This window comes from Panthera tigris, chromosome C1 (assembly GCF_018350195.1).
Source record: "Panthera tigris isolate Pti1 chromosome C1, P.tigris_Pti1_mat1.1, whole genome shotgun sequence".
NCBI classification, from domain to species: domain Eukaryota; kingdom Metazoa; phylum Chordata; class Mammalia; order Carnivora; family Felidae; genus Panthera; species Panthera tigris.
This window is the reverse complement of record NC_056667.1, coordinates 45,266,164-45,274,010: the sequence shown is the minus strand read 5'-3', so window position 1 is coordinate 45,274,010 and position 7,847 is coordinate 45,266,164.

Genomic DNA, 7,847 nt, shown 5'->3' with positions numbered 1-7,847 from the left:
CTTCACCCTGACTAGATTAGCCAGGGTGATGTGCCAATCCTGAGTATATCCAGCTCCCGCTATGGATTTGTCAGCTGGAATCCATCCGGCCCTTCTGACGCTCATGTGTAGTTTTTGCCTATATTGGGTTATCAAACCCCAGGGGTGACTGCCTTATTGGTAATGTGGCCCCTGGCCACAGAGGAAGCAAGAATAACCATTGCTAGCATCTTCTGAGTGCTATCGTGTGCTGGGCGCCTTGCCTCATTCAGTCTCCCCAACAAATCTGTGAGGTGGGTACGATGTCCGTTTTATAAGTGAGGAAAATAGAGGCTTAGAGAGGGTAGATGAGTGACCTGAGCTCGGGTGGCTCGTGTGTGTTGAGACTGGGATCCAGCCCTTGGTCTACCTCACTCTCGTGTCCGGTGGAGACGGCATGCCATACCGTCTCTTGCAAGACGCTCGTGTTTACCCCACAAGGCTGTTGGAAAATGTAACACGAAACCATTGTGTGAAGCAGAGCACTTCACAAACATTCGTTCGTTGAGCTCATTGATATGTCCTAAATTTACCTCTTTCAAGCCCCCGGGGAAGGAAGGGGACAGCTGGGTAACTGGCCCAGCAATGCTGAGTAAACAGATTAAGTAAGGGATGAGGGAGACAAGTTATTCCCTGAACGATTGTTTTCTTTATTTCCACAAATATGTCTTTGCAAAGATATCTACAACGGTTTAAAGTTTTAAGAAGAACCTAAGACACTTTCAGGGATTATTTACTCTGGGCAGAGTGCTGGGAGGAGCCAGTGTGATGGAAAGTAGGATTCCGAGTGGACAGGTCTGGTTTCCAGCCTGCCTCTGGCAGCTGTTGGCCCACCGTGTGGCTTGGAGCTGGCCCAGTCTCCTTGCTGGCCTCAGTTTCCCCGTTGGTTCAAGGTGGGGTTTGGACAGACATCCCCTATCGAAAAGCCCGTGACAGTTTTTCATCTATAGAACAATTCCGGGGTGAGGGTGATGGGAGCCTAGGCTAACCAGGTATCCTCCGGGAGAATCTCAGGAGGCCAAAAAAAAAATGCCTTCCACTGGCTGCACAGCGACCTCCTTGTGGGTTGTGGAGGAGCTGAGCAACGGGACCCTAGGGGTTTTCCTGTCTCTGGAAATATGTGACTTCGCTTATTCCCCAGCCAAAAGCTTCGTGACTCCTGCAAGGGGTTGCCTGGAGCGTCTGGCCAGGCTCCAGTTTGAATGTGAGGAACATAGGTCATTAGCAAGAGACTTTAATGTCCCGTAAACCGGCTTCCTGGAGTGGAGTGCTCACCCCAGTATAATCGAGCTGTTAGCGAGAAACCCAGCCCGTTTCCAGCCAGGAGAGACTAGTTCCATGGAAGGCTAAGAAGGGGTGCAGTGCCAGAGGTAGGAGGGGCTCTGGAACTGGGGCGGGGGGAGAGTGCTAGCCCAGGCTCTGCCACGGACCCACGGACTGGAGCAAGCTCCCCTCCCTCTCTCTGGGCCTCATGGTCTTCATTTTCAAAATGAGGGGTGATGTTGGATGTCCTTTGGGACTTTCCAGCTCCGGCAAAAAACATATGAGGAGATTAAGTGAGCAGACTCAGGAACCACCTTGCCCGAATTCTGATGCAGCCTTGCCACCCACAGTCTTTGTGTTCTTAGGTAATTCGTTTAAACCGCGCCTCTGTTTTCTCATCTGTGCGATGGGAATACTCACCATACGCACCACGTGGGGTTTCCCGTTTCAGACAGTGCCTGGCATAAAGTAAAGTAAGTGGCCTGCAGGTATAAAGAGTTACTGTGATCATCACCCAACCCACAGCAGGCGATGCCCTCCGTTTCGGAGGCCACTGTGGGGCCCCGCGGTGCCCTGGGCTTCCTGTGCCAGTGGGAAGTTGACTTTAAGTCCCGATCTGGCTGTTGAGGACCCCGTGGGGAGTGATGCCTCTCACCGAGGAAATCCCGGGGTGGGGGCAAAGTGTGAGAGTCAGAGGTCTCATGGCAGGGCAAAGGGGGGGCGGCAAGAGAAAAGAAGGGAAGAGGAGGGGGGCTACTCTGCATAGTCAGGGCCCCGGGCGGGGGGGTGCCAGGCACTCTTGGCTCCCAGTCCTGGCTGTGCCGCTTACTTGCCACGGGAACCCTGGGCAAGTCTCTGGATTTGTCTGACCCTCTCGGCGCTCAGCTGTACGACGAAAGCAGAGTGCCCGGACCACAGGTCTGCGGAGGGCATGAATGAAACAACACAGTGACACAGTGTCAGCTCTCCCGGGGATGCCCGGCAAGTGTGAGCTGAATCTGAGTCAGAGGAACGGAGGATGCAGCTGGGGACAGCACCAGGGCACGTGGCTCAGTGCCCGTGAGGGTGCATGTAAGGGGTGCGTGTAAGAGAAGAGGAAGAGGAAAAGGAAAGGTATGCAGTTTCCTGAGGTTTGGGAGGCCCTTCCCTAATGACCTGTGAGAATCTCATTACCCTAAACACCACTGCTGTGGTCCAGGCCCACGCCCCTCCCATGGCGACATCCGCCGTGGCCTCTTAACGGGCCTTCCTGCCTCCAGCCCGCATGCTGCTTTCCTTCTCCTTCACACTGTGATCCATTCTTCTAGAATGATACTCCACTTAGTATAGTAATGGCTCCCTGTGGCCCCCAGGATGAATAACAAATCCCATGGCAGGGCTGTTTTCGGATTACCCCCCTATCGGTCTCCCATCTTCCCTTCTTCACCCCGCCTTGTGCCTCAAGACCCCGAGCCGTCCTGACTGTGCCAACAGAGCCTGCTTGCATGCGTGTTTCCAGTTGGGTTCAACCCCCGAAGCTCCAGGCGGTGGGAGGGGAGGAGAGAGTGGTCAGAGCATTTACCTCCTGCTTCCTTCCTGCCAGGTTCCCATGGAGGGCTGTGCCCCTGGACCACAGGCCACAGCTCCTGCCACAGTCCTGTATACTCCTCTTGCCTCTCATCTCTTCAGGCTGCTGGTGCTGCTGGTTGCTAACCCATGACCCCTACAACATCTGTTATCAGTCTCCTAGTCCCTGCCCTCACTTTGTGTGAAGTCCCTTTCTTAAGCTTTTCTTAAACTGTGCAGGCGAGCGTGCCTCCTCTCTCCTGCTGGGACCCTGGCTTACAAGGCCCTGTGCGATCCCCCCCCAACTGATCTCTTCCCTGGCCCCCTCTGTTATCACATGCACCAGCCTCCTTCTCACCCCGGGGCTTTCTGGCTCTGTTACCCCATATCTGTTTCTTCCGAGAAGTCTTCCTTGATACCCCCGGGCTCCGTCAGAACGAGCCCCTGTACGTCCCCCATCACAGCAGTATCATACTGTATACTGTCATTGTCTGCTTACTTGTCTCTCTTTCCTACCCGACCGCGAGGGCAGAAACCGTGTTTTGCCCCCAGGGAGAGGGAAGTACTGTAAAGGCTGGGAACACAGACTCTGGAGCTAGCCTGCTCAGGTTCAGAGTCCAGCTTTTTAAACCCCGGCCACGTCTGTGTAACCCAAGCAGGTTGCCTAACCCAACATAAGGATACAGAAAATATATACCTACAGGCTTGCTATGAGAATTAAATTAGGTAATATATGTAAAGCTAAGCTTTTAAAAAATATGTATTGACAAATGTAATATATGAAATGTAGTGTAGAATTGTTAACTAATTTGAGACATGGAATTAGTACCCAGTAAATTATTGCGGTCAGCTTGTGACACAAAGCGTATGCTCAACAAATAGAGAATGAATGGATTCTTTCTTACAGGTAAGTCATTGCACAATACTGTACTTTCCTGTTGAGTTTTTACAGCAGCCTTATGAGGAAAAGAGGGTAGAAAAATTCTATCTCCACTTTGTAGAAGAGGACATTGACCTTGGAGGGACTTGCCCAGGGACCCACAATTGACCCAGAGCTGAGCGGCAGGTTGGAGCCTGGATGAGCAGATCCCGCGGGGCGCCCTGCGCCCTCCCTCAGCTGCCGCAGGCGGTGAGAAGGTCTGTGGGATTCAGCTCTGGCCAGTTCTGCCCCCGGGAGAGGGGACGTTGTAGGGTTGGTAGGGTCCAGGGGCTTTAGTGGCTTCAGCTTTGGTCGCTTTCCCTGAAAGTCTCTGAGTCACCTCTGGGATTTTCCAAGTTATCGGCTCCTGGAGGGTTAAAAAAAAAAAAAAGTCCATAGTGTTGCAAGTTCTGAAGCCAGCTGCATTTATACGTTCTGTTGGTCTAAGTGTTCATCTGGGGAATGTGGGATCTGAAGGGAGAAGTCAGGAAGGGAGACTCAGAAGGGCCTTTAATGTCCCAGTGAACAGCAGTAATAATAATTTATTCTATAAATATTCTGTATTCCTAAGAACCCTGAGTGTTTATCGGTGTCACTGGGTGCACAGTCAGTTTCCTAATAACGCTTAGCATGCTGCCTGTGGTTAGTTGTGCAGGTGTCTTTTGCCCTTGTTGGTGGACACTCACATTCACCTCCCAAACCCCAGAACCTCAGTGCCTGATAGATCAGGGGAGCCCCACAAGTGGCTGTGGAATGACTGGCTAAGTACGCAACCAGATCTAATGTTCTTGGTCCTCATACAACTCCATTTTACAGATAAGGAAACTGACGTTTTGAGATGTTCAGTGCCTTGACCAAGGTGGCACAGTTAATAAGGGGAAAGACGGGGAAATTCTTGAAATTCTTCCAGGAGTCCTCATGGTTTAATGGAGAGTAACCAGAGCATTTGGGTCACAGACATAGGTTCAGATTCCCAATCTGCCAGCTGCCTGCTGTTTGATTTTGTATAAGTTACTCAACCTCTCTGAGCCTCAGGGGGCCAAAATGGTGACATGAGCATAGTAACAGTAAATATTCTAGCAAGTTGTTGTCAGGGTTCATGACTATAATGCATGCAAAGAGGGACTGGGGCATAGGTACGAAGGAAGAGCTCTGGGAATGTTGGTCACAGTTATTACTGTTCTTACTTGTCTTTAGTTTCCTATTTATTGTTATTCTTTTTTTTTTTATTAAAAAAAAATTTTTTTTTTTAACGTTTATTTATTTTTGAGACAGAGAGAGACAAAGCATGAACGGGGGAGGGTCAGAGAGAGGGAGACAGAATCTGAAACAGGCTCCAGGCTCTGAGCTGTCAGCACAGAGCCCGACGTGGGGCTCGAACTCACGGACCGCGAGATCATGACCTGAGCCGAAGTCGGCCGCCCAACCGACTGAGCCACCCAGGCACCCCTATTTATTGTTATTCTTATTAGTAGGTAAAAAATACTGCAGTATTTGTTACTTTTATTATTGAATATGTGTCTGGTATTCATTTGGTCTGCAACAAATTAGGTTTTTTTCCTTTCTCAAGCTTGGTCTGTTGCACTCTCTCCTATAACTGGTGTCCCAGGACTGATGTTTGCGAGCCCTGACTCTTGCAGGTGTCAGGGGCATGGAATTTGGGGGTGAAGAAATTGAGGGTGATGGCCTGGTAATACATCCTCAGAACCCCATCACACGAGCCCCAGGTCACCTACACTTTTCCTGCTGTGGCTGAGCGAGGTGGTGGCTACATGAGCTATTTCAGGGACTTTCCAGGGATTTCTTGAACCTTCTTCTCCCAAACACTCATACATCCCACTCTTCCTCGCCCCCCCCCCCACCCACCCCCAGCCTCTCCCTAGTGACCGACAAAACTTTTTGGGTATCTTCTGAGATATTTTCCTTACACAAAGACAGCCTAAGAGCCAGCTCTTAAACAACATTTACTTAAAACCCGACCAGGAGCCAGGTTGTCTCTCCACACGTAGAGACTGTTCTGATGGGCCTCCAATGTTTCAGATTTATAAACCTAGGAGACTCTTGCTGCCATTTTATGATTCAGAAGGGGAAACTGAGGTTGAGAGAAGCGAGTGATTTACCCCAGATCCCAGATCACACACCAGTTAGGGGTAGGGTTAGAAAGAGATTCAGACTTTGGGACTCATTGTCAGTGAGGCAGTATAAGGGGATGGGAAATGAGGACCAGCCTCAACTATCACCCGGTTCTAACATTTTTTTTTTTTTTTTTTTTTTTGAGAGAGAGAAAGAGAGAGACTCTCAAGCAGATGCTGCCCGACACAGGGCTTGAACTCCTAAACCATGAGATCGTGACCTGAGCCGAAACCAAGAGTCCCGCGTAATGGACTGAGCCACCCGGCTGGCCCCCTAGCTCTTATCACTGCATGTGTGCCCTTGGGCAAGCACTCCAGTCCTCTGAACCTCAGTCTTCTTACCTGTGAGATGAGCATGATCATACCTTTCTCACAAGAATGGTAGGAAGAATAAAGTAGATAATGGAGAGGAAGTCATCCTGCACAGTGCATGGCAGAAAATAAGTCCCCCTTTACTCCGACCTGCCCTTTCCTTCCTGAAGTGAACAGAGGCATTAGAATCAGACAGTCCTGGGGGCAAATCCTCTGAGAACTTGGGAAAAGTGTTAACTTTCCTGGGTCTTGGCTTTTCTTAACTATGAAACGGCAACAGGAATGATCACATTGAGGGCTCTTTGAAGAATTCAGACAGATGATAGATGTAGCACAGGGTGCCCTTTTGTTTTATTATTATTATTATCATCTTTTTTTTTTAATTTTTTTTTAACGTTTATTTATTTTTGAGACAGAGAGAGACAGAGCATGAACGGGGGAGGGTCAGAGAGAGAGAGACACAGAATCTAAAACAGGCTCCAGGCTCTGAGCTGTCAGCACGGAGCCCGACGCGGGGCTCGAACTCACGGACCGCGAGATCATGACCTGAGCTGAAGTCGGACGCCCAACCGACCGAGCCACCCAGGCGCCCCTATTTTTTTTTTTTTTTTTTTTGAGACAGCGAGAGACACAGCACGAGCAGGGGAGGGGCAGAGAGAGAAGGAGACACAGAATCCGAAGCAGGCTCCAGGCTCTGAGCTGTCAGCACAGAGCCTGATGTGTGGCTCGAACTCATGAGCCGTGAGATCATGACCTGAACCAACGTTGGACACTCACCTGACTGAGCCACCCAGGCACCCCTAGGATGCCCTTTCAGACGAAACTTTTATTTTTCTTTCCACCTGCCTCCAGGATTCCTTCCAGAGCATCACAGGCCAGGATCCCCTGGCCCCATGCTAAGATGGTGGGAGACTGTGAGTCTGTATGTGTCTGGCTCCTCCCCTGGGCACGGAGCAGTGAAGCCAGCTCTCTGCAGGCACAAGGGTTGGGGGTGGATGTGGGGGGTGCAGCCAGCAGAGATGATGGCTCTGGAGACAGCAGTCCTCCCTCCTAGCCCTCAGGCCACTTCAGGACACGGATCCCTTCAGGGGCGTCCAACCCAAAGAGGGTCACTGCAGCAGCTTCCAAAGGGGGTGTTGGAGACCCGGACATGTAAATAACTCTGAGGAGACAGCCCCTTGGCACCCCTTCCTGGTCGTCAGGAGTACACATTACGTTATTCAGAGAGACCCTGAGGTTTCAAACCACTTCATATTTAATCAGCAATCATGCTTCCTTCCAAAACCCATTCCAGGAAAAACATCAGTTTAGCTCTCGACAAGAAACAAAGCTTTCTGAAAACTTGCGCACATAGCCCGGGCCTTGAGGGACACACAGCCTCTTTTGAGTCAGAGGTGGTGCCAGCCTAGGACACTGTGGCCAAGGCAGTGCACATTGGTCCAGTGTTTCAGGTGTCCTCAGTCCTGAGATGAGCTCATGGTACAGCAGAGCAGGGGCTGATGAGCACATTAGACATAATTTCTTTTTTTTTTTTTTTTTTTTTAATGTTCACTTATTGAGAGAGAGTGAACATGAGCAGGGGAGAGGCAGAGAGAGAGGGAGAGAGAGAATCCCAAGCAAGCTTCACGCCCAACCCGAAGCCCAACACACACACAGCT